This window comes from Rhinopithecus roxellana, chromosome 16 (genome assembly GCF_007565055.1).
Source record: "Rhinopithecus roxellana isolate Shanxi Qingling chromosome 16, ASM756505v1, whole genome shotgun sequence".
Lineage (NCBI taxonomy): Eukaryota > Metazoa > Chordata > Mammalia > Primates > Cercopithecidae > Rhinopithecus > Rhinopithecus roxellana.
The window spans coordinates 23258175-23284426 of NC_044564.1; the positions used below are offsets into that span (position 1 = coordinate 23258175).

Here is a 26252-nt window from a genome sequence, read left to right on the forward strand (position 1 = left end):
TTTAGATTTTAACCTAGAAGGCTGAAGACTTGCAAAGGGCCCCGCAGATGGGGGTGTGAGTTTGCTGTCTGCACGGAGCTCTTTCTGGGGGTGCCTAGCTGGGGATGAGGGCCCAAGAGGGGCTGCAGCATCAACAGGGCAGAGGTGGGCGCCGGGGTGGAGGGCCAGAGCTCAGCTCCTCAGCTGCTCTTGCTGCTGCTAGAACATCCCCCGGATCTGCACTCAGAGCCACTGCATTCCCCCTGGGGGCTGCAAGCTCACAGTCCTTAGCTACTCTCCCCTTGACCTCTATAACTGCCACCACCTCCACAACCTGCCAGCCTGATTCCTTTATCAAGTCCCCCAACCTGACCTCCCCCATCTGCTATTAAGTCCCACCTATACCCTTGTTTTGACATTAGTAGCCTTATCTGCACTTAGTCATCGTATACCCCCAGAGGCCCTCTCCTTACCCCATCACTATGGCAGCGGTCCATCTCCACTCACTCTTTCCCACCCTGGCCTCCCAAAGTGCTGGGATTACAGGCACGAGCCACCGTGCCCGGCCTTCACTCTCTCAGTTGTCACCTGCAGTCTTGCCAACAATTTTGCTTGTCACCACTTTCATTTTAATCCCCATCTAATTTGTCCTGCCTGTCCACCCATTACCTCCTGATTCTTAACCCCAGCCTCCTGCCCCATATAGTATGATACATCAGCCAGTTGGCACAGAGATTAGGACTCTGGGCTCGGGAGCCCATCTGTCTGCATTCAAATTCCATGTCTACCACTTACCAGCTGTGTGTTCTTGGGCAACTGTGCCTCAGTTTCTGAATCTGTAAGACTGAGAGGATATTAATGGTGTTTACTTCAAAAAAAAGGTGGTTGTGAGGCTAAACGAGTTACCATTTGTAAAGCACTTAGACAATAAATGCTCAATAATGCTACACATTATTAAAATAAGAGAAATATAGGCTCCTCTAGGGAAGCTCATAGGTGTGAAGTGACTTCTAGGTAGAGACATGACACATAGTAGGAATCTGCCAGGAGAGGCAAAGGACAGAAAATGCTCCAAGGCAGAGGGAACCACAGGCAAAGGAGAGGCTTATTCAGAGGACCTGGCAGAAGTGCATTAGGCACAGCCGGAGGGTAGAGTGAGATAGGGGCAATGGTAAGATGAGGCTGGAGGGGCAGACAGAGCCAGACCACACTGCGCCCGGAAGTCATGCCAAGGAGCTTGGGCTTTATCCTGCAGGGGAGGTGAAAGGGAGTCACTGAAGGTTTTAAGCGAGGGATGAACGCAGTGAGCTAAAGGCTCTAACTCCAGTGGTTGCTGTGCTGATCTAGTGGTCAGCAGTCTGGAGTCAGGCGGCACCTTTCAGAGGCTGTTGCAAGATTTCAGCGAGAGGGGATGGTGGCAGTGGCGGTGGGGATGCAGAGGAGAGATGGATTACAAAGAGATGTTTAGGGTTTTAAAAAAAGTCCCCACCTATCACATCTTCCAGCTTTCTGGTTAGAGCCTGTAACATCCGCCAACCCAAATCCTCATTATAATAATACAGCCTAGCTCCAAGTTGGTTTCAGCTCTTCACCTTCCTCACCTGGCAATCAATCTCTCTCTCTCTCTCTCTCTCTCTCTCTCACACACACACACACACACACACACCCTCCACCCCTTAAGCCTATCTGTGATCCATCTCTCTAGCAAAAGCTCCAACCTGTTAAACCTTTTCTAGGATATTTCAAGGTCTAGGCCATCTCCCCAGGGCCTCTGTAGAGGCAGGCCGCGCTTGACAGATCTTTCTGAGGCTTGAGGGGCTGAAGAAAGGAGAAGCTGAGGCTTTCACTTCCAAGCTTCTCTTCTTCCCAATTGGAGTGCCACAGGAAGCCACAGAGGAGGAAGCCGTGCGCCTGATTCCGTCCTGGTGATCCCAATTTGAAGGGGAACACCCTTCCCTAAAGCCCACGCCCCTACACACGCCACAAATGCCCCTAGGTCCCTGGATCTCTGAGGACCCCATCCTGGGCCTCCCCATCCAGGAGAGGCCCAGGTCGCGGTTAAGGGCAGATAGTTGGGGCTGCGGGGGAGGGAGGGAGGCTTCGGGGGCGGACACCGGATGCGGGGAACCACCGGCAGCGGGATGTGGGGTTCTGAGGGCTGCGGTGCTTCTGAAGATGGCTCAGCGTCGCGCCAGGTGGACGTGAGAGCTTTACTCTGGAGGAGGCGGGGGCTGGGGTCCCGCCTACCCACCCGGACAAGCTAAGGGCTCAAACGCCCCCAACTCAGCCCACAGATATCTCCGAAGCCGGCCCAGACCCACCGGGCTCGCCGCCTCCGCCCGCTTAGGACTGAGCCCTCAGCGCCGCCGCCTGGTAAGGGGTGGAGTTGCCACCACGTCTGCGCAGGCGGGATGCAGCCTGGCCCGCGGCATCCTGGGAGTTGTAGTCCCGTCGCTTCGGGGCCGCCCCAGGGTCTGGTCCCTGACTGCGCGCAGTGAGGGCCCCGCGGGTCGGCGCGCAGTGAGGGCCCCGCGGGTCCCCCCGCAGTCGCCTCCCAAGTTCGCGGAACGCAGCTGACCGGCTCCCTCTGGACTGGGTGACATGACTGCTCCCAAGCAGTCGTCTGTAAACTGAGTTTCTGTAAAACATTTTCTTTTTCTTTTTCTTTTTTTTTTTTTTTTTGAGACGGAGTCTTGCTCTGTCGCCCAGGCTGGAGTGCAGTGGCACAATCTCCACTCACTGCAAGCTTCGCTTCCCGGGTTCACACCATTCTCCTGCCTCAGCCTCCCGTGTAGCTGGGACTACAGGCGCCCACCACCGCGCCCGGCTAATTTTTTAAAATGTATTTTTAGTAGAGACGGGGTTTCACCGTGTTAGCCAGGATGGTCTTGATCTCCTGACCTCGTGATCCGCCCGTCTCGGCCTCCCAAAGTGCTGGGATTACAGGCGTGAGCCACCGCGCCCGGCCAAAACATTTTATTTTTCATGTGTGACTGTAGCGGGGTACGATTTGAACTTTTCGTTTTCCGTCCCCTAGCCCGGGTCCTCTGTCTTCTCTCTCCTGTACCGTCCGTTTTCTTACCTTCTTACCTCGTCTCCATCACCGAGGCCCTCAGCCCTGAACACTTGGACTGGGCAGCTTCTTTATTGATTCCTGAACCTGGAATTTAAGACACCTTCCGAGGGCCCCCCTCGCCACACCCTCTAGTTGATCAACTCACAAATACCTGTGATTTCTCTCCAGCTCCAGGTACTTCCCTAGTGGACTCCTTTCCCTCACTGGTGTAGCATTCCAGCCAGAAGGAGTGCCTGTCCCCCAGCGCCCCGTTCCCAGGGACAGACCCTCATGGGGAGCCCCTAGGGCCCCAGCTGCCCCCACTCTTTCTTAAAGCCCAGCTAGGACGATAGGGACACACTGAAAACGGAAGAGGAAGGGTCTCCGGGACAGTCAAAGGTTCAACAGCAGGAAGTTCTTTTTTTCTTTTTCCTTTTTTTTTGAGACGAAGTCTTGCTCTTGTCGCCCAGGCTGGAGTGTAATGGCACGATCTCGGCTCACTGCAATCTCCGCCTCCCAGGTTCTAGCGATTCTCCTGCCTCAGCCTCCTGAGTAGCTGGGAACACAGGCGCCCACCAACACGCCCGGCTAATTATTTTTGTATTTTTAGTAGAGACGGGGTTTAGCCATGTTGACCAGGCTGGTGAACTCCTGACCTCAGGTAATCCGCGCACCTAGCCCTCCCAGAGTGCTGGGATTACAGGCGTGAGGCACCGCGCCCACCCGCCCGGCCAGGAAGTTCTTAAGAACTTACTTATAGGTGGGGAGGGTCTTTGGAAGCCATCTGGCCAGGGCCCCTCCATCTTTGGCCCTGCTCTGCGGTCTCTCAAAGATGGATTTAAACTACCAGCTTGGTTTTGTTACAAGGAGGGAAACAGAGCTGGGATGTGGAGAAAGACCAAGTCTTCTTTAATTCTTAATTTTTATGGATACATAGTAGGTGTATGTATTTATAGAGTACATGAGATATTTTGATATAGACATACAATGCATAATACAGACCAAGTTTTTTTTTTTTTCTTGAGACGGAGTCTTGCTCTGTTGCCCAAGCTGGAGTGCAGTGGCACAACCTCGGCTCACCGCAACCTCCGCCTCCCAGGTTCAAGCGATTCTCCTGCCTCAGCCTCTCTAGTAGCTGGGATTACAGGTGTGCACCACCATGCCCGGCTAATTTTTTTTTTTTGAGACGGAGTCTCGCTCTGTCGCCCAGGCTGGAGTGCAGTGGCGGGATCTCGGCGCACTGCAAGCTCTGCCTCCTAGGTTCACTTCATTCCCCTGTCTCAGCCTCCTGAGTAGCTGGGATTACAGACACCTGCCACCACGCCCAGCTAATTTTTTGTATTTTTAGTAGAGATGGGGTTTCACCGTGTTAGCCAGGATGGTCTCGATTTCCTGACCTCGTGATCCGCCCGCCTCGGCCTCCCAAAGTGCTGGAATTACAGGCATGAGGCACTGCGCCTGGCAATTTTTGTATTTTTATTTTTTTTTTTTTTTGAGACGGAGTCTCGCTGTGTCGCCCAGGCTGGAGTGCAGTGGCGCGATCTCGGCTCACTGCAAGCTCCGCCTCCCGGGTTCCCGCCATTCTCCCGCCTCAGCCTCCGAGTAGCTGGGACTACAGGCGCCCGCCACCGCGCCCGGCTAGTTTTTTGTATTTTTAGTAGAGACGGGGTTTCACCGTGTTAGCCAGGATGGTCTCGATCTCCTGACCTCGTGATCCACCCGCCTCGGCCTCCCAAAGTGCTGGGATTACAGGCTTGAGCCACCGCGCCCGGCCTAATTTTTGTATTTTTGTTTTTTTTTTTTTTTTTTTTTTTTTTGAGACGGAGTCTCGCTCTGTCGCCCGGGCTGGAGTGCAGTGGCCGGATCTCAGGTCACTGCAAGCTCCGCCTCCCGGGTTTACGCCATTCTCCTGCCTCAGCCTCCCAAGTAGCTGGGACTACAGGCGCCCGCCACCTCGCCCGGCTAGTTTTTTGTATTTTTTAGTAGAGACGGGGTTTCACCATGTTAGCCAGGATGGTCTCGATCTCCTGACCTCGTGATCCGCCCGTCTCGGCCTCCCAAAGTGCTGGGATTACAGGCTTGAGCCACCGCGCCCGGCCTTTTTTTTTTTTGAGACGGAGTCTTGCTCTGCCACCCAGGCTGGAGTGCAGTGGCCGGATCTCAGCTCACTGCGAGCTCCGCCTCCCGGGTTTACGCCATTCTCCTGCCTCAGCCTCCCGAGTAGCTGGGACTACAGGCGGCCGCCTCGTCGCCTGGCTAGTTTTTTGTATTTTTAATTTTTGTATTTTTAATCGAGATGGGGTTTCACCATGTTGGCCAGGCTGGTCTCCAACTCCTGACCTCAAGTGATCCGCCCGCTGGGATTACAGGCGTGAGCCACCCAGACCAAGTCTTAATGACTTCATTTGAAACCTTGAATCTAGACATGCCCAGAGCTAGATTTGCCTTCTGAACTTTTTGGCTACGTAAGCTAATGAATTCCTTTAATTTTTTTTGAGACTGAGTTTCACTCTTGTTACCCAGGCTGGAGTGCAATGGCGAGATCTCGGCTCACGGCAACCTCCGCCTCCCAGCTTCAAGCGATTGTCCTGCCTCAGCCTCCAGGGTAGCTGGGAATACAGGCATGCTCCACCACCCTCAGCTGATTTTGTATTTTTAGTAAATGGGGTTTCTCCATCTTGGTCAGGCTGGTCTCGAACTCCCAACCTCAGGTGATCTGTCCACCTTGGCCTCCCAAAATGCTGGGATTACAGGCGTGAGCCACCGCACCCGGCCTTTTTTTTTCCCTTAAGTCAAAGTTATGTTTTCTATCTCTTGCAACCATGAGTTCTGACTAATTCTGTGGGGGAAAGACCAACAGACCAGAGTCAGCAGAAGATGTTGAACCTCTGATGTCTTCACTTATTGCCCAATTCCTCCATGAGCCAACCTCCTCTGACTTAAATGTACTGTCATGCCATTTGGCCCTGAGATATTTCTGCTTAATGTGTGAGTTAATCAGATCTCTTGTCTAGCTTATACATTTCTAGAATCACATAGCCAAAAGGAGGCTGACAGATCTAGCCCAAAGTTACAACCACTACAGGAGCTGCCCTATGAGTATCTTCCTGAACACTTCCAGAAGCTGAACCTCTCCTTGGTAAGAACCTCACTACCCTTCCAAGGACTCTCTTCCAATCTTTCTTATTGATAGAACTTTTAAAATTTGGAACCAAAGTCGGCTTCCTTGTTACTTGTCTCACTGGTTCTGCCAATACTGGTCTGACAGCCCTGGAGGAATTGGGAGCTAGTCCTTACAAATGACCTAGGTTTTTTTTTTTTTTTTTTTGAGATAGAGTTTTGCTCTTGTCACCCAGGCTAGAGTACAGGGGTGTGATCTTGGCTCACTGCAACCTCCGCCCCGCCCCTGGTTTCAAGCGATTCTCCTGCCTTAGCCTCCAGAGTAGTTGGGACAACAGGCGCCTGCCACCATGCCTGGCTAATTTTTTGTATTTTTAGTAGAGACGGGGTTTCACCATGTTGGCCAGGCTGGTCTTGAATGCCTGACCTCAGATGATCCCCCTGCCTCAGGCTCCAAAAGTGTTGGGATTACAGGCATGAGTCACTGAGCCTGACTCCTTCTACAGTTCTTTTACAGACTTTATTTGCAGCCTACTCATCGCCCCCTTTTGGCTTGATCCTTAAAGTGTGGCACTAAGAAGTGAAACTAGTACTGGGAACACATAGTGAGGGGCCATCTCTGACTGGGCATGCTAAGTCTACCAGGCCTTTGTTTGTAAGGAATCAACTCTTTAAGTGAAGCGGTGTTTATTGTAAGGACACACGGGGCAATCAGGAGGTCTAAATGGAATGGGAATCCCAGAACAGTGGCTATGGTGTGAGTAGACCTCTGCATGGTGAGTAGACCTCTGCAGACTGTTATTGGATCTCAGATCTCTGCAGTGCTGGGGACTGTCACGCGCGTCTGTGATGGTCCAGGGGGCTTCCGAAGTGATTGGGCAGTGTCAGTCTTCAGCTGCTAAGCTGAGGAGATGTGGGAAGCAGTCAACCAAGGAACATTGGGTTTGAGCTCCAGGAGCTTTAGGAACGGTGGCGATGTGAGTTGGACAGTCTGACCTCCAGTGGGGGCCCGCACAGACAAGGCACAGCCTAGGAGGAATCCCGGGCTGCAGGCATTCCGAGGCCCAGTGGCCAGGCTTTTGGCATTTGAAGCAAGGTCCATGAGGAGGTTTTGAAGGAGCCCCTGGGAACTGTGGCTTGGATGTTCTGAAGTTTTTGTATGCTGGAGACATGGTTGTGGGTTGTCTTACAGCAGAGGCAAGGAGCTGTAACTCAGAGATGTGTTGTCGCTTGGCTGCCTCTTCTCTTTTATTGTACACCTTGAAGGCAAGGTTAATTAAGTCCTGTTGTGGGGTTTGAGGGCCAGAATCCAATTTTTGGAGTTGTTTCCTAATGTCAGGAGCGGATTGGGTGATAAAATGCATATTAAGAATAAGGCGGCCTTCTGGCCCATTTGGGTCTAGGGCAGTAAAGTGTCTAAGGGTTGCTGCTAAGCAGGCCATGAACTGGGCTGGGTTTTCATCTTTACCTTGGGTAGTTTCCTTTAGCTTGCCATAATTAACAGCTTTGTATGCTGCCTTTTAAAGCCCTTCAACTAGGCAGGAAGTCATGTAATCTCGCCTAGCTATACCTGGGGAGTCTGCCTGAGATAGTTCCATTGGGGGTCCTCTCGGGGAACTGCTCTAATGCCTTTCTGGAGGCCTGGCTCATGAAGCCGGCGTTTGTCAGTGTGAGATTGGGCTAGAGAAAAAACTCTTTCCCGTTCATCTGGGGAGAGGGTAGAAGTTAGGTGACATTCAAGTCACTCCAGGTTAAATTGTAGGACAGAGTTAGATATCGGAATTCCTGTATATATTTAGTGGGGTCTGATGAGAAAGAGCCTAAATGCTGGCTGATTTGGGAAAGGTCTGATAGAGAAAAAGGCATATGTACCCTGACTATACCTTCAGCTCCAGCCACCTCTCTAAGAGGAAACTGTTGGGCAGGTTGGGGAGAGCTAGTCACAGAACGAAACTGTAAGCCACACTGGGTGAGGGGAGGGGAGATAATAGAAAGGTTATAGGGTAGGGGAGCGGAGGCTGAAGAAGAGCTGCAGCCTGATTCAGCCTGGTGGGGAGCGACCTGAGGAGGAGCAGTCTGGGGAGGAGGCGAAAGGTCAGATGGATTGGTAGAAAAGGAAGATTCAAAAGACTCAGCGACACTTGGGGTTGGGACTGAAGGGACAGGCAGGAAGGAAGGAAGGAGGATTTGGGACAAGTTGGTTTGGGAACAGAGACTAGGGAGGGAACGAATTGTGAACAATGCCTGGACGTCAGGCACCTCAGACCATTTGCCCATTTTTCGACAAAAATTATCTAGGTCTTGTAGGATAGACAAATTGAAAGTGCCATTCTCTGGCCACTTGGAACTATTGTCACGTTTGTATTGGGGCCAAGCAGTACTGCAGAAGAAAAATAAGGCATTTAGGTTTTAGGTCAGGTGGGAGTTGAAGGGGTTTTAGGTTTTTAAGAACACAGGCTAAGGGAGAAGACGGGGGAATGGAGGGCGGAAGGTTGCCCATAGTGAAGGAGGTAAGTTCAAAGAGAAAGGTAGAGACACGGCACAGGGGGTGGTGAGCAGCCCCGGGCTGCAGTGTAGATGAGCAGCCAAAGCAGGCATCCCTGCAATTGACTTGCCACCAAGGGGATGTGGGTGAATGACCAAGACAGGCATCCCCGTGGTGATCAGATACCAATGAAATGTGGGTGAATAATCAGGCAGGTGTCCCCGCAGTGATTAGACACCAAGGGAAGACTGTCTTCTCGAGTCTGTGACCAGCGCTGGAGTTTTGGGTCCACGGACAAAAATGTGTCTCCTTTGTCTCTACTAGAGAGGAAAAAGAACTGGAATTGGAAGGACAGGGAGATTGAAGGGTAGCAAGAGAGAGACATTGAAGGGTAGTGAGAGAGGCTGGAGAAGAGAGTGAAAAGACCACTTACCTGATTTGAAATTGGTGAGATGTTCCTTGGGCTGGTTGGTTTGAGGACCCGAGGTTGTAGGTGGATCTCCTCACAGAGTGAGGGTGAGGACAGGGGACCCGTCTCCCGAAGGAGTCCTGTCCTGGGTCTTCGGCACCAAATGTCATGCACGTCCGTGTGAAGAGACCACCAAACAGGCTTTGTGTGAGCAACACGGTTGTTTATTTCACCTGGGTGCAGTCGGATTGACTCTGAAAAGAGAGTCAGCAAAGGGTGGTGGGATTATCATTAGTTCTTACAGGTTTGGGATAGGCTGTGGAGTTAGGAGCAATTTTTTTGTGGGCAGTGGGTAGATCTTCTTACAAAGTACATTCTCAAGGGTAGGGAGAATATTACAAAGTACTTTCTTAAGGGTGGAGAGGCTGTATTGTACCAAGTACATTCACAAGGGTGGGGGAATATCACAAAGTACATTATCGCAAGGGCAGGGAGGGTGTATTGTCATAAAGTCAATTGATCAGTCAGGATGGGCAGGAACAAATCACAATGGTGGAATGTAATCAGTTAAGGCAGGGACTGGCTATTTTAACTTGTTTTGTGGATTTTCAGTTGCTTCAAGCCATCTGGATGTATACGTGCAGGTCACGGGGATATGATGGCTTAGCTTGGGCTCAGAGGCCTGACAGGGACCTCAGTGACAGGAGTATGTGGGACTTCAGGATCCTGCTTCTCTGGTTCCAAGACTCAGATACTCTCTTCATTTCTGACCTTGTGATCCACCCACCTAGGCCTCCCAAAGTACTGGGATTACAGGCGTGAGGCACCGTGCCGGCCAGGAAGGTCTTAAGAAATTACTTATAGGTGGGGAGGGTCTTTGAAAGCCATGCGGCCAGGGCCCCTCCATCTTTGGCCCTACTCTGCAGTCTCTCAAAGATGGGTTTAAACTTTCAGCTTAGTTTTGTTACAAGGAGGGAACAGATTTAAGCAATTATCATTTCTTCATTTCTACTTCTTTTATTTATATTCAATTTCTTCCCACTTTGCTAACTTGCTTCCCTGTCCTTTACTGTATATTCTCTACTTAGTTGTTCTGCTTACTTTTAACAGCTTCACATTTCCTCTTCTGTCTTGTGACCTCAGTTAAATGTTTAATTATAGAAATAACGTGCACGTGGTAAAAAAAAAAAATCAAATAGAACCAAAGGCTACACAACAGTGGTTCTCAACCAGGGGTGACTTTGCTCCCCACCCCCTCCAGGAAACATTTAGGGCATGTCTGGAAACATTTTTGGTTGTCACAACTGGGGAGGGGGTGGTAGTGGGAAGGGGTCAAGGATGCTGTTAAACAACCTACAAAACTCAGGTCAACTACCCACAATAAGGAATTTCTCACCCAAAATTTATAATGCTGAGGGTGAGAAATCCTACCGTAGGGGAAAAAATAAAAGTAAAAGGCTGTCTTCCCCCATCCCCGTTCCTACTCCAAGTCATAGTTCCCAGAGGTAACTACTTTTAACGCTTCCTGGCTTTAAGTGTTTTGGTGATTTGGTGTTTGTTAATAGTAATACTTAGACCTCTCAGAGCAAGGGAATTCTAGGAAACTCTAGTGAGTTTCTCCATTCCACACCTCCTCTGACAACTCCAGCTATAGGTGACAAACTTTTAAGTGGGCTCCTCTGGGCTCCAAGCAGAGAGAATTCCTTGCAGACAAAGTCTGGAAAATAGCCTCAGAGCCAGAAACAAGGACTTTCAGGAAGAAAGCGCGTCTCAGAGACAGCCTGCTTCCCAAGGACAATCATAACTCTTCTGGGTCTTAACTCTCAGCAAAACTAATGGTGGATTTAATTTCTCAGCCCTTGAGGCTGGGAGAATGCAGAAAAAGCAGAGGGCAGAGGAACCTGCTGGCAGACAGCTGAATCCCTGACAGAAAAAATGAGAGCCTGGAAGAGATACGTGTGAAGCTCAAACACAAAAGATTTCCTTGAACTAGAAAATGTGATCTCAGAACTAAAAAATTCCATTGATAAATCAAAGGAGAGGACAGTCATTGCTGAAACCCCAAAAATAGGTCTAGAAATTTAAATAGAAAAAAAGTCTCAAAATCTAGCACAAAAATATAGAATTGCAAATATGTGGTAGAAGGTAGGAGCCTGGAACAGATACAGTAGACTTAACCTGCAAATGCTGTGGGTTCCAGGAGAAAAAGGAACAAGAGAGGAGAGGTCATAATTAAATAATAGATGAAATTTCTCTAAGCTGAAGAAAGACTGAAGTTGCGGCTCCAATTGAAACAAAAAGACACACTCAGCTACATATGGCAAAAATTCCAAAACTCTAAGAATATAGGAAATCTTACATGCTTTCAGGCAAAAAGCAAGTTCTTTTTTCTCATCTGCAACCCTGAAAGTTAAAAGACCCCCAAATGGAATGTGGACTAATGACAGAAAAGGACTGCAACCCATACCCAGCCAAGGAAGAAAAAAAGATTTGCAAAAATCACTGAGTACTTCGTCTGAGAAATATTTTTGAGAAGAGACTTTAATAAACAACAAATGAATCCTAACAGAGACTTCAAGACAGGGGAAGAGAAGAGGCAAGAAACCAGTGGGGAGCAACGAACCATGTCTGTTTATGAGGTGTAACATATATGCTAAATAAGGATTCTTGAAACAGACGGAACACACTATAAGGGAAATTCTAATAAGGACTAAATTATCTCATTAAAACTGTGGAGTCAGGCAGTGGGGATAAGGGGAAGGTAAAAGTGTTCCAGAAGTCTAAGGCAGGGAGAGGTGGAGAGGAAAAAGGGGAGAAAGGAAGGGAAGTGAAAGTAATCTAAAGATCACATTTTGACCAGACGTGGTGGCTCACGCCTGTAATCCCAGCACTTTCGGAGGTCGAGGCGGGCGGATCACCTGAGGTCAGGAGTTCAAAACCAGCCTGGCCAACATGGCAAAACCCCGTCTCTACTAAAAATACAAAAATTAGCTGGGCGTGGTGGCGGGCACCTGTAATCCCAGCTACTTGGGAGGCTGAGTCAGGAGAATCGCTTGAACCCGGAAGGTGGAGGTCGCAGTGAGCCAAGATCGTGCCACTGTACTCTAGCCTGGGGAACAAGAGTGAGATTCCATCTCAAAAAAAATAAAAAATAAAAAAGATTACATTTTATTGGGATGGGGAGGAAATAGAAGATAATTAAAGTGTTCTGGAAATAGTAGCTGTTGTTTTCATACACTAGAAGAGTCATGTGTATCTATCTGAGAGCATTCTATTAATAGAATGACAAACTCCAAATTAATGAGGAGAAAAATTGAATGAGTAGTTATTTAATCCAGCAAAGATTAAAAAAAGAAGAGTTAACAACAATATAAAAAGCTTTCAAACAAGTAAGATGGAAATAAGAAAATCAAACACATCACTCATTTCAGCAAATACAAGTAGACTGAAACCTACCATTGAAAGACTGTCAGATTTTGTTGTAAATCAAATTTAGGTACACACTACTTAAGACAAACACACTTAGGATGGGTGCGGTGGTTCACACCTGTAATCCCAGCGCTTTGGGAGGCTGAGGTGAGTGGATCACGAGGTCAGGAGATCGAGACCATCCTGGCTAACATGGTGAAACCCCGTCTCTACTAAAAATACAAAAAATTAGCCAGGCACAGTGGTGGGCGCCTGTAGTCCCAGCTACTCAGGAGGCTGAGGCAGGAGAATGGTGTGAACCCCGGAGGCAGAGCTGGCGGCGAGCCGAGATAGCACCACTGCACTCCAGTTTGGGTGAAAGAGCAAGACTCTGTCTCAAAAAAAAAAAAAAAAGAGAGAAACACACTTAAAGTGATAAAGTTTTAAAATAAAGACATGGAAATAGATACCAGGCAAATATTAAATGTTATTTTGAAAAGCAGAGGCTATATACAATCCCCGACTTACAATGGTTTAACTTAGGATTCTCTGACTTTACGATGGGTTTATCAGGGTATTAAATATATTTTCAACTAACATTACTTTCTACTTATGATGGGTTTTTGGAACATAGTCCCATCCTAAGTCAAGGAACATCTGTACTGATATCAAACAAGAGAAATTTAAGTTACGGGCTGGGGGAGGTGGGAGAAGAGTGCCTGCAAAGGGATAGGAGGATTTGGGGAGAGATAGGAATGTCTTGTATCTTAATTGTGGTGGTAATTACACAACTGAATACGCTTGTCAAAACTCATAGGCTTGTACACTTGAAACGGATCAATCTGTTGTATATAAATTACAATGCAATAAAACTGGTTGTAAAAAAAGAATGAAAATACCATGTTCACAAAATAAAAATGTGAAATGAGAAAACAGCATAACATGAGAAACCCTCTCAATTACCCTGTATCATATATTTCACTGTCAAAAAGATACCAAGCTTTAACCAACATATGCACAGGAAAAATAAAGAGAGCACTTATTTCAAGAAATTATGAAAAGGGTAAGAAAAGAAATCAATCAGAAAATAATAACTAAAGCTAACACTAATGAAATGAAAAAAAAAAAAAAACAAACAAAACTAAAAAGGCCCACGCACAGTGGCTCATGCCTGTAATCCCAGCACTTTGGGTAGCCGAGGCGGGAGAATCACTTGAGCTTAGGAGTTCGAAACGAGCCTGGGCAACATGGTGAAACCCCATCTCTGGGAAAAAAAAAATTACAAAAATTAGCCAGGTGTGGTGGTGTATGCCTGTAGTTCCAGCTACTTGGGAGGCTGAGATGGGAAGGTAGCTTGAGCCCAGGAGGTGGAGGTTGCAGTGAGCTGAGATTGCACCACTGCACTCCAGCCTGGGCAACAGAGCCACACCCTGTCTCAAAAAAAAAAAAAAAAAAAAAAGACAAAAAAAAAAAAACCTGAAAAGGATAAATCAATACAAAAAATTGTCTTTTAAAAGAGCTATTAAGGTTGGGCACAGTGGCTCATGCCTGAAATCCCAGCACTTTGGTAGGCCAAGGCAGGCGGATCACCTGAGGTCAGGTGTTTGAGACCAGCCTGGCCAACATGGTGAAAACCAGTCTCTCCTAAAAAATACAAAAATTAGCAGGGTGCAGTGGCAGACACCTGTAACCCCCGCTGCTTGGGAGGCTGAGGCAGGAGAATTGCTTGAACCCAGGAGGTAGAGGTTACAGTGAGCCAAGATGGTGCCACTGCACTCCAGCCTGGGCGACAGAGTAAGGCTCTGCCTCGAAAAAAAAAAAAAAAAGAGCTAATAAAATAAACCTCTTGCAAGCCAAATTAAGAGGGGGAAAAAGAAAGATTAAATAGACAAGATTAGTTATGAGAAAGAAAACATTCTTACAAATAGAGGAGAAAATTGAAGAATTATTAAACAGTACAACTGAAAATCAACCAATTTGAAAATAGAGGAAATGGGTATCTTTCAAGAAATATACAAATTACCAAGAAAATTGACCCAGGAGAAAGAGGAAAGCTTGAATAGCCCAACTTATTCTAGAAAAGACTGCCGGCAGGGCGCGGTGGCTCAAGCCTGTAATCCCAGCACTTTGGGAGGCCGAGACGGGCGGATCACGAGGTCAGGAGATCGAGACCATCCTGGCTAACACGGTGAAACCCCGTCTCTACTAAAAAATACAAAAAACTAGCTGGGCGCGGTGGCGGGCGCCTGTAGTCCCAGCTACTCGGGAGGCTGAGGCAGGAGAATGGCATAAACCCGGGGGGTGGAGCTTGCAGTGAGCTGAGATCCAGCCACTGCACTCCAGCCTGGGCGACTGAGCAAGACTCTGTCTAAAAAAAAAAAAGAAAATGGAAGCAGTTTCAATTTAGAGTTACAAAGTTATAAAATTCTTAGGAAAATATATAGATAATGAAGCTACTCAGAAAAAAAAAATTCTTGGGATAATAATGATAGCCACCATAATGCCATGAACTATTCTTAGCACTTTGTATCAACTCAATCAAGCCTCACAACATCCTCTTGAAACAGATTACTATTATTATTATTATTATTTTGTATTTTTTGTAGAGACGGGTGTTTTGCCATGTTACACAGGTTGATCTCGAACTCCTGGGCTTAAGTGATCCACGTGCCTCGGCCTCTCAAAGTGCCGGGATGCAGTGTGAGCCACTGCGTCCAGCCACTATTATTATTCTTATTTTATAGAAGAGAACACTGAGGAACACACAGATTAAGTGATTTAGCCCCAGATTACTATTAATAGCTGGTAAAATCTCAGAGCTGGGATTTTGAACCCGGGCAGTTTGGCAGATACTTCCCTTGTAACGACTATGATGTGGTACGTATATTTACTTATATTTAATCAAGAAACACATAAGTATTCATATGAATAAAGTTATACAGTAAAATATTATTAAACACTATAAAGCAAGATGGGAACAAACAGAAAATTAACCATATCCTTTTGGGAAGTGAAAATATCATAAAAAGTGTCAGTTCTCCAAAAATTAAAGTGTATAATTCCAATTAGTAAAACAAAGAACAAGCAAAGAAAAAAATATTTTTTAAAAATACAAAGATTTTGATAGGGAAAATAGTGAGAGAAATTCACTTTACTGGCCGGATGTGGTGGCTCACGCCTGTAATCCCAGCACTTTGGGAGGCTGAGATGGGTGGATCACCTGAGGTCAGGAGTTCAAGACCAGCCTGGCCAACATGGTGAAACCCCTTCTCTACAAAAATACAAAAATTAGCCAGGCGTGATGGCACATGCCTGTAATTCCAGCTACTCGGGAGGCTGAGGTAGGAGAATAGCTTGAACCTGGGAGGTGGAGGTTGCAGTGAGCTGAGACATGCCACTGTACTCCAGCCTGGGCGGCGAAAGGGCAAGACTCCCATCTCAAAAAAAAAAAAAAACAAGAAATTCACTTTCCCAAATATGATAACATATTATAAGGCCACTTAATCAAATGAATAAAGCAAAGGGAAAAAGTTAGTGGAATAAAACAGAGAATCTCAAACAAGGTGATTGTATATACAAAAACATGACAGTTCAACTCATTGGGGAAAGTGGGCTGACATAATCAATGGAACTGGAACATCCAGCTCTCCTTACTGAGTGCTACCATGTGCTGGGACTGTGCACTAGCAGGGCTTGCATACCCGTGTAGCAGCAGAGCATGATGGGTAAAAGCATACCTTCTGTGGCAGGACATTCGTGTCATCAAAGGTGGAGGTGGGGAGAGACTGACTTGGGTTCCAGTCTATCCTCATGGGGTCTGGCTTATCCTTGCTGTCTCCCACTTTTGCCCTTATTCCCTTCCCGGCTGCCAGGCCTGCAGAATCTGAGCTCCAGCAGCAGAAGCAAAGACAACACCTTTCAGAGACTGTTGGGCTTGCTCCCACAACTGCATAATTGAGCAATTCTGTGTGCCAAATAAGAGCAATTCAGTGTACCAGATCTCTTAATTGAAAAAATATGTATGTGTGTTTATATATATATAAATATCCATCCATACATATGCATATGCTAGTGGTTTTGCTTCTCTGATGGACCTTGACTGACATACTACATGAAGGATATACAAGTGTTCGTGGTATTCTTTCAACTTTTCCTTTAAGTTTAAAATGTTTCAAAATAAAATTCTGGGGGGATAGAAAAATATACACAAAGGATTCTAACCTCAGTTGAAGAGCTAATCCAACTGGTTAAGAAACATGAAAATATGCTCAAATTCACTACGAATCAGAGACATGCAGCTTAAAGTAAAAATGAGATGCCTGCCGGGCGCGGTGGCTCATCTCTGTAATCCCAATACTTTGGGAGGCCCAGGCAGGAAGATTGCTTGAGGCCAGGAGTTTGAGACCAGCCTGGGCAACTAGAAAGACCCCCTCTCTTAAAAAACAAACAAACAAACAAACAAACAAAAAAAAAACTTTTAAAAAAATTAGCCAGCCATTGTGGTGCATGCCTTTAGTCCCAGCTACTTGGGAGGCTAAACTGGGAGGATCACTTGAGCCCAGCAGGTTGAGGCTGCAGTGAGCAGTGATCATGCCACTGCACTCCAGCCTGGGCAACAGAGCAAGATCCTGTCTCAAAAAAACAAAAAACAGAAAAAGATACCACTTACATGCATGGTGAAAAACTGGTTTTAACAGTGGGGAACTCTGAGAGCCAGTGTGGAACATGTGCCCTCACAGTTACTCTCCCACTCCCTGGGTAAGGTTGCTGGTGTATTCATACACCAGTTCCCGCCAGTCATTGTTTGAGAGCTGCTTTGTGGAGGCAGGCAAGGATTCTCCAGCACTCCTGGCCCTTTGCTCGAGCTCTCCCACCAGACAAAATCTTCAGGCAAGGAGTTGCAGGCCTGCCGTTAGCCTCAGGGCTTATGCGCAGCCAGCGGTGAGGCCTGAGGAGAAATGGCTGAGGCACTGACAGTATCTGCTGAGCAGCGAGCAGCAATCAGATCCACTTACATCTTGTGTTAAATTCATGCTGTCACTGTTTCTTCAGGTCATAGTTTCCTAGTTTCCTTCCTTCCTTCCTTCCTTCCCTCTCTCCTTCCCCCCTCCCCCCTCCCTCCCTCCCTCTCTCCCTCCCTCCCTTCCTTCCTTCCTTCCTTCCTTTCTTCCTTCCTTCCTTTTCTTTTGAGACAGAGTCTGGCTCTGTCACCCAGGCTGGAGTGCAGTGTCACGATCTTGGCTCATTGCAAGCTCCGCCTCTCGGGTTCCTGCCATTCTCCTGCCTCAGCCTCCTGAGTAGCTGGGACTACAGGCGACTGTCACTAGCCCCAGCTAATTTTTTTGTATTTTTAGTAGAGACAGTGTTTCACCGTGTTAGCCAGGATGGTCTCCATCTCCTGACCTCGTGATCTACTGGCCTCAGCCTCCCAAAGTGCTGAGATTACAGGCGTGAGCCACCGCGCCCAGCGCAGGTCATAGTTTCTTTAAAAAGGAGGAGGAAGAAGAGGAATAAGCTGGCCCCAGTAGCATGTGCCTGTAGTCCCAGATACTTGGGAGGCCAAGGCAGGAGGATTGCTGGAGCCCAGGAGTTCAAGTCCAGCCTGGGCAACATAACAAGACCCCTGTCTCTTTAAAAAAAAAAAAGAAAAAGCCAGGCAGAGTGAGTCATGCCTGTAATTTCAGTACTTTGGGAGGCTGAGGCAGGAGTATTGCTTAAGGCCAGGCGTTCAAGGCCAACCTGGTTGACATAGCGAAAACTTGTCTCTACAACAACAACAAAATTAGTCTGGTGTGATGGTGAGTGCCTGTGGTCCTAGTTACTTGGGAGGCTAAGGTGTGGGGGGGTCACTTGAACCCAGGAGTTTGAGGCTACAGTGATCCATGGTCGAACCACTGCACTCCAGCCTGGGTGACAGAGTGAGACTCTGACTCTGATTAAAAAAGAAAAAAAAAAAAAAAGAGGTACAAACACTTATCATAGGAGTATCAGTGGGACAAGCTAAAATCCCCAGTGCTGTGGTTGGTTCTGAGACTGCAACTGACATTCTTCATTTTCCTCCTCCTCCATCCACACTAGACTCCCCTCACTGAAGCTGTACTTCTTGCTGGACTGAATTGCTTGCCCAGTGGGTGAGCCAGACCTTCATTTCTGAGCGTTCTGATAACGGTTCTTTCCAGGCTGTGGTGGTTAAAGTTGCCCAATATATCACCGAGCATGGAACACCAAGGGGCACCCATGAATCCCCTGACCTGAAAATACAGGCATACTTCAGAGATATTGTGGGTTCAGGTTTGAGATCACTGCAATGATCGCAGGATTTTTTTTTTTGTTTCCCAATGCATGTAAAAGTTATGTTCAGCCAGGCGCAGTGTCTCTCACCTGTAATCTTAGCACTTTGGGAGGCCGAGGTGGGTGAATTGCCTGAGCTCAGGAGTTTGAGACCGGCCTGGAGAACACAGTGAAACCCTGTCTTTACTAAAAATACAAAAAAAAAAAAAAAAAAAAAAAAAAAAAAAATTAGCCAGGCGTGGTGGTGCATGCCTGTAATCCCAGCTACTTGGAAGGGTGAGACAGGAGAATCGCTTGAACCCAGGAGGTGGAGGTTGCAGTGAGCTGAGATTGTGCCATTGCACTCTGGCCTGGGCAACAGAATGAGACTCCATCTCAAAAAAATAAAATAAAAATAAAAAAAATAAAGCCGGGCACGGTGGCTGACGCCTGTAATCCCAGCACTTTGGGAGGCCAAGGCAGGCAGATCATGAGGTCAGGAGATTGAGACTATCCCGGCTAAAGCGGTGAAACCCCGTCTCTACTAAAAATACAAAAAGATTAGTCAGGCATGGTGGCCGGCGCCTGTAGTCCCAGCTACTCGGGAGGCTGAGGCAGGAGAATGGCATGAACCCAGGAAGTGGAGCTTGCAGTGAGCCATGATCACGCCACTTTTAATTTCTTGAACTCCTCCAAGTCATCCATGAGGGTGAAATCAACTTCTTCCAAACTCCTGTTAATGTTGATATTTTGACTCCCTGCCATGAATCATGAATGTTTTTAATGGTATATAGAATGGCGAATCCTTTTCAGAAGGTTCTCAGTTTACTTCGCCCAGATCCATGAGAGGAATCCCTATGGCAGCTGTAGCCTTACAAAATGTATTTCTTAAATAAGGTCAAAATTACTCCTTGACCCACGGGCTGCAGAATGGAATTTTGTTAGGCATGAAAACAACATTAATCTCCATTAGAGATCTTGGGTGATTAGGTACATTGCCAATGAACAGTAATATCTTGAAAGGAATCTTCTTTCTGAGCAGTAGGTGGGCTTAAAATATTCACTAAACCATGCTGTGAACACATGTGCTGTCATCCAGGCTTTGTTCTTCCATGTATACAGCATGGGAAGGATAGATTTACCACAATTCTTAAGGGCCCTAGGATTCTGAGAATGGTAAATGAGCACTGGCTTCAACTTAAAGCCATGAGCTGCATTAGCCTCTAGCAAGAGGGTCAGCCTGTCCTTTGAAGATTTGAAGCCAGGCACTGACTTTTCTTCTCCAGCTATGAAAGTCCTAGATGGCCTCTTCTCCAATAAAAGGCTGTTTAGTTTGCATTGAAAATCTGTTGTTTAGTGTAGCCACCCTAATCAATGATCTTAGTTAGATCTTCTGGATAACTTGCTGCAGCTTCTACATCAGCACTTGCTGCTTCATCTTGCACTTTTATGTTATAGAGATGGCTTCTTTCCTTAAACCTCATGAACCAACCTCTGCTGGCTTCAGACTTTTCTTCTGCAGCCTCCTCAATTCTCTCAGCCTCCAGAGAATTGAAGAGAGTTAGGGTCTTGCTCTGGATTAGGCTTTGGCTTAAGAGAATGTTGTAGCTGGTTTGATCTTCTATCCAGACCACTCAAACTCTCTTCATATCAGCAATAAGACTGTTTTGCTTTCTTACCATTTATGTGTTCACTGGAGTAGCTCTTTTAATTTCCTTGAAGAACTTTTCCTTTGCATTTGCAGCTTGGCTAACTGGCATAAGAGGCCTAGCTTTTAGCCTATCTTGGCTTTGGACATGCCCTTCGCACTAACCTTAATCCTTTCTGGCTTTTGATGTAAAGTGAGAGATGTGCAACTCTTCCTTTCACTTGTACACTTAGAGACCATTGTAGGGTTATTAATTGGCCTAATTTTAATATTGTTGTGTCTCAGGGAATAGAGAGACCCAAGGAGAGGGAGTGAGACAGGGAACAGCCAGTCAGTGGAGCAGTCAGAACACACACAACTGGCCGGGCGCGGTGGCTCAAGCCTGTAATCCCAGCACTTTGGGAGGCCGAGACGGGTGGATCATGAGGTCAGGAGATCGAGACCATCCTGGCTAATACGGTGAAACCCCGTCTCTACTAAAAAATACAAAAAACTAGCCGGGCGATGAGGCGGGCGCCTGTAGTCCCAGCTACTCGGGAGGCTGAGACAGGAGAATGGCGTGAACCCGGGAGGCGGAGCTTGCAGTGAGCTGAGATCCGGCCACTGCACTCCAGCCTGGGTGGCAGAGCAAGACTCCGTCTCAAAAAAAAAAAAAAAAAAAAGAACACACACAACTTTTATTAAGTTCAGTGTCTTATAGGTATGGTTCGTGGTGCTCCAAAACAATGACAATATTAATATCAAAAATCACTGACCACAGATCTCCGTAACAGATACAATCATAATGAAAAAAGTTTGAAATATTTTAAGAATTACCAAAATGTGACGACACAGAGACATGAAGTGAGCATGTGCTGTTGGAAAATGGCACCAGTAGACTGGCTTGCCACAGGGTTGCCATAAACTTCCAATCTGTAAAAAAACTCAGTATCTGTGAAGTGTAATAAGTGCAATAAAATTAGGTGTGCCTGGACATTCCTACAGTATGTAGCAGCAGCCCTAACCCCTCATGATAATCAGGCAATCAGGTTCAGTTGCCTCTGCCAGGGTAATCGCTCCCCACTAAGTATGTGAACGAGGAGTAGCCAGGGACGATCGCTAGATATGGAGAACTCTGTGGGTCAAGGTAGATGCTCTCTACACATCCTTTCATCTTTAACTCCCACTGCCAACTCAGCAGTCATCTCCATATTTTCCCACTTAAATTCCTGAAAATGAACATTTGATAAACTCATCCTGATGTCCAGGCCACTGGCTTGTCTATGGACTGGTCAGCCTTAGGCAGAGGCCCACTTGCTCATTTTATATTTTTATTAAATTAAATTTATTTTTATTATTATTATTATTATTATTATTATTATTATTTTTGAGACAGAGTCTACCTTTGTCACCCAGGCTAGAGTGCAGTGGTGTGATCTCGGCTCACTGCAACCTCTGCCTCCCAGGTTCAAGCGATTCTCCTGCCTCAGCCTCCTGAGTAGCTGGGATTACAGGCATGTGCCACCACGCCCAGCTAATTTTTGTATTTTCAGTAGAGATGGGGTTTCACCATGTTGGTCAGGCTGGTCGTGATCCACCCGCCTCAGCCTCCCAAAGTGCTGGGATTACAGGCGTGAGCCATTGTGCCTGACTTTGCTGTTACTATTATTATTTATTTATTTATTTATTTATTTATTTATTTATTTATTTTTTGAGACAGAGTCTTGCTCTGTTGCCCAGGCTGGAGTGCAGTGGCTCTATCTTGGCTCACTGCAACCTCCACCTCCCAGGTTCAAGCGATTCTTTTGCTTCAGCCTCTCGGGTAGCTGCGATACAGGTGTGTGCCACCGTGCCCAGCTAATTTTTGTATTATTAGTAGAGACGGGGTTTCACCATATTGGCCAGACTGGTCTCGAACTCCTGACCTCATGATCTGCACGCCTTGGCCTCCCAAGGGATAACAGGCATGACCCACCGCACCCAACCTGCTGTTACTATTTTTATGACATTTCATTCTGTGGTTTGGAGCCATCATTTTGCCTTGTTGCAAGGCTCGAATCTTGAGTTGGCCTTTTGATGTATTTGCTTTTCTTTTCAGCTCTGTGCCATTAGCACAGAGAATGTGCTTTCTGTGTCACCATTTGAGGCAGGACCAAGGAGAGGCCTAGGGCAAGTCACCGAAGACCTATCTGTACTCTTTGGCTTCAGTGATCAAAGAAATCCAAGTCTCCCTCATGGTGCAATCAGGTGGCCCATTTTTCTCCCTCCTGACTCTGAAGCCTTTGTGACAGACTTTTAAAGAGGCCTTTGTAAAGTCCACACCTAGTGTGTCTCCAGCAATCATACTCTTGATTGAGGTCAGACTATCTTGTATTTTACAGATGGAAAATTGTGACTTGCCCAAAGTCACATACTGTGGCAAGGCTGGTCTCTTTAACCAGAGTCTCCCTCTTCTTTCTATTACATCATGCTTCCTCCACAGTTCAGGAAACTGTTGCTGCTCTAATAAATTACATACTTGGTGGCTTAAACAATACAAATTTATTATCTTACAGTTGTGGAGATCAGGTCCACACAGGTCTCACAGGGCTAAAGTCAAGGTGTCTGCAGGGTTGGTTCCTTTCTGGATGCTGAAGGGGAAAATCTGCTTCCTTGCCTTTTCCAGCTCTCAGAGGCTGCCTGCATTCCTTGGCTCATGGTCCTTTTCCTCCATCTTCAAAATCAGTACCTATGGGTTGAGTGTTTCTCCTGTGGCATCTCTCTGGCCCTCCTTCCCTCACCGAATCTCTTTCTTCCCATGATGGGAAAGGTTCTCCCTTTCAAGAACTCATGTGATCAGAGTGTGCCTACCAAGATAAAACAGAATAATCTCTCCATCTAAAGGGCCTTAATTAACATAGTCACATCTACATTTTGTCAGGTAAAGTGACATATGTCATAGGTTCTGGGGATTCGGGTGTGAACATTTTTGGGAGGCCATTATTCTGGCTACCACACCCTGTCAGTAAACTAGGGCTTCCTGGAGGCCGGTGGGTTAAAGTAATGAAGACAGACATAGCCTGACTTTCAGAGTCTTAGGAGATGCTCCTGATGTCCTGATATAGACTGTATCAATGACACAAAGTTGATCAGGTGAGCTCCCTTCCACATGGCAAATTCTACCTGATGCCCTCATGGTTGGGCCCCCTCCTCTTGTCAACTGTAAACACCCATTCCCTGTAATGAGTAGTGGGGAGGCCAAGAGAGGGCAAAACATGGGTGTTGTTGTCTGCCCTCCAGGCTCTCAGATGATGATATTATGGTTCTGGAAAAGCTGAAATGTACAGCACTGACCCCTCAGCTCTTAAAAGTTCCCTGATATTTGGGCAGTAGAGGCACAGCTTGAAGTTACCGGTATCTTTTCTGATGTCCAGTCTCTAAAGGTAATATGTGATACACATGGGGAAGGGAAGGATCCCACTCTCTTACTGTGTTCACAAAGGAAGGCTACAAGCTGGTCTAAGATAGAAGCAAATGTGGCCTATGATGAAAAGATATGTAACCATCACCAAAAGAGCTAAAGAGGAGAAAAATATAGAACAAGCCTAGTTAAGACATTCAAGACAATGGGGTGTACAGTTCCATCTGGGGATCCCCTTCTTCTTTTTTTTTTTTTTTGGAGACGGAGTCCCACTCTGTAGCCCAGGCTGGGCACAATCTCGGCTCACTGCAGCCTCTGCCTCCCGGGTTCAAGCAATTCTCCTGCCTCAGCCTCCCTAGTAGCTGGAATTACAGGCACATGCCACCATTCCTAGCTAATTTTTGTATTTTTAATATAAACGGGATTTCACCATGTTTGCCAGGCTGGTCTCAAATTCCTGACCTCAGGTGATCTGCCCACCTCAGCCTCCCAAAGTGCTGGGATTACAGGTGTGAGCCACCACGCCTGGCTAGGAGATCCCCTTCTTAAGCCTCTCCACAGTCAAGTTAGGCAGCAAGCCCATGTATCTTTTTTTTTTTTTTTTTGAGATGGAGCTTTGCTCTTGTTGCCCAAGCTAGAGTGCAATGGTGCGATCTTGGCTCACTGCAACCTCCACCTCCTTGGTTCAAGTGATTCTCCTGCCTCAGCCTCCTGACTAACTGGGACTACAGGTTTCAGCCACCACACCTGGCTAATTTTTTTTGTATTTTTAGTAGAGACAGGGTTTCACTATGTTCGCCATGGATGCCTTTTTGAGTGCAGACTAGAAGCTTGATTTTGGCATTTTACCTGGCATCTACATAATGTTCACCCGTGTATTGGATCTGAAAACTGGGACATTCTACAGTCTGTGGAACTCCTGTAAATTTTCCTGCAATTGATTTACTCACACACTGCCAACACCCACCCCCTGTACACCACAGCTTCAAGTATTTGACTCTTCCCACCCCACCCACCCCTGCCACCAGCTGCTCTACACCCTCCCACTCACTCTCAGGGCCCCTGAGGCCCCCAGGGAGTCACCACCACACACAACTCTCTGTATCTGGGGGAAGGTCTGGGTTGTTGGAAAATTTAATCAAGCAAGGACCGTTAACAGCTGCAGAGGCACCTTAGGAAACAGTGAGCCTCAAAAAGGAAATACTTGTAGGATCGCTTGTGATGACCTTTGAAGACTTTTCTGAAAATGACCTGTCATTCCCTGCCATGGAAAATAACAGTGATCGCAGGCAGCCTTCAGCCCACAGAAGGCTTCCTCCTCCAGGCAGGCTCTGACATAGCTGCTCACCTCACAGATGCCCTAACAGACTGCAAAGTCCTGGGAACATGTGTGTCCATGCACGCACATGCACACATGTGCCTCTCTATAGGTACATTTTTGAAGTGACAGCTTTGCCTCAGTGGCCACTTCCTCTAGGAGTGGCTGGGCGGAGCTATTGGCAGAGCTCTAGGTGTGTGTCCTGCCACACACCACCAATCATCCAAGCTGTTGGCATGTGGTGAGGACCTTTTTCCCCTTCCTTTTTCCTCCCCACAGCTGTAGGAGAGGGGGGTTCTGCGGGGCGGATGTCACTTTGCTAGGGGCCGGTTCTTCCCACCCCCACACTACGTCTTGTTCCAGCTCCTTCCTATCCCGGATGTAGGCCATTTTGGGGTTCCTATTAGGGGTCACATCCTGGTAAAAGATCATTAGGGAGCGCCTTTGGGCACCCCTGCTCAGCTGCCCCCTTCTCCCCCAACTGGTTCCCTGTCTCCTCCATCAGCCAGGCCCCCAACACCTATGAAGGCCTGGCAGTCCCTGGGTCTTCCACCACAAATGCCCCCTTTCTCCTTGGGGCTGGGTGTGAAGGGACAGCTTTGGGACTTTTTAAAGGAAGAACTTTGCTGTGAAAATAAGAGAAAAACCAAAACCAAACCAAGAAAATGTCAAAACCTCTGCTGGTCCAGAATCTGTGCTCGGCCTCTGGCTCTGCTCCTGCCTTGCCTCTGCCTAGGAAGCTGCAGTCCTTCTTAAGCCCTCTGCAGCTCCCATGCTCACCTGCTCCCTGGCTCCCCATGAGGATGCATGGGGGGCAGTGCTGCCGCATGCCTTTCCAGAGGTGCTGCAGCCATGGCTGTTCCTTATGTTCACCCCTGGCCCGGACCTGTTCCTGAACCCCCAGTTACTGGAAACCCCAGGATGATGAGGAGCGAGGGATGCAAACCAGGAACCCCCAGTCTCATGGGGAGAATGGAGCCTCACTCTGGAGCTGGGGAGATCATCTGGGTCAGTGCAGCTGCAGCTACACATCATAAGCCCCAGTGGACAAGGCAGCCAGGAGGAGGGCGGGGCAGATCAGGGCAGATAACCAGGAGGACCGAGTATGGGGTCCAGTATGGCCCACATGGGTCTAAGATGCATGGAGAGGAAGCACAGGGAGGACATGGGGACAGACCCAG

The 26252-nt window shown here is 47.4% G+C and overlaps 1 protein-coding gene across 5 annotated transcripts in view; it reads left to right on the forward strand.

Moving 5' to 3' along the window:
• The first annotated feature begins 2148 nt into the window (after window positions 1-2148).
• The window catches only part of CD72 (CD72 molecule), a 32987-nt gene continuing 8883 nt past the window's right edge, over window positions 2149-26252 (forward strand). For 2 of the 5 annotated variants that reach the window (XM_030919160.1, XM_010376374.2), the window contains exon 1: window positions 6049-6173. The gene's annotated coding sequence lies outside the window, so the exon portion shown is untranslated. Of the gene's footprint in view, window positions 2353-5795; window positions 6174-26252 lie in introns of those variants that run through there. The other 3 variants (XR_004053904.1, XM_030919161.1, XM_010376368.2) reach the window with 3 other exon arrangements.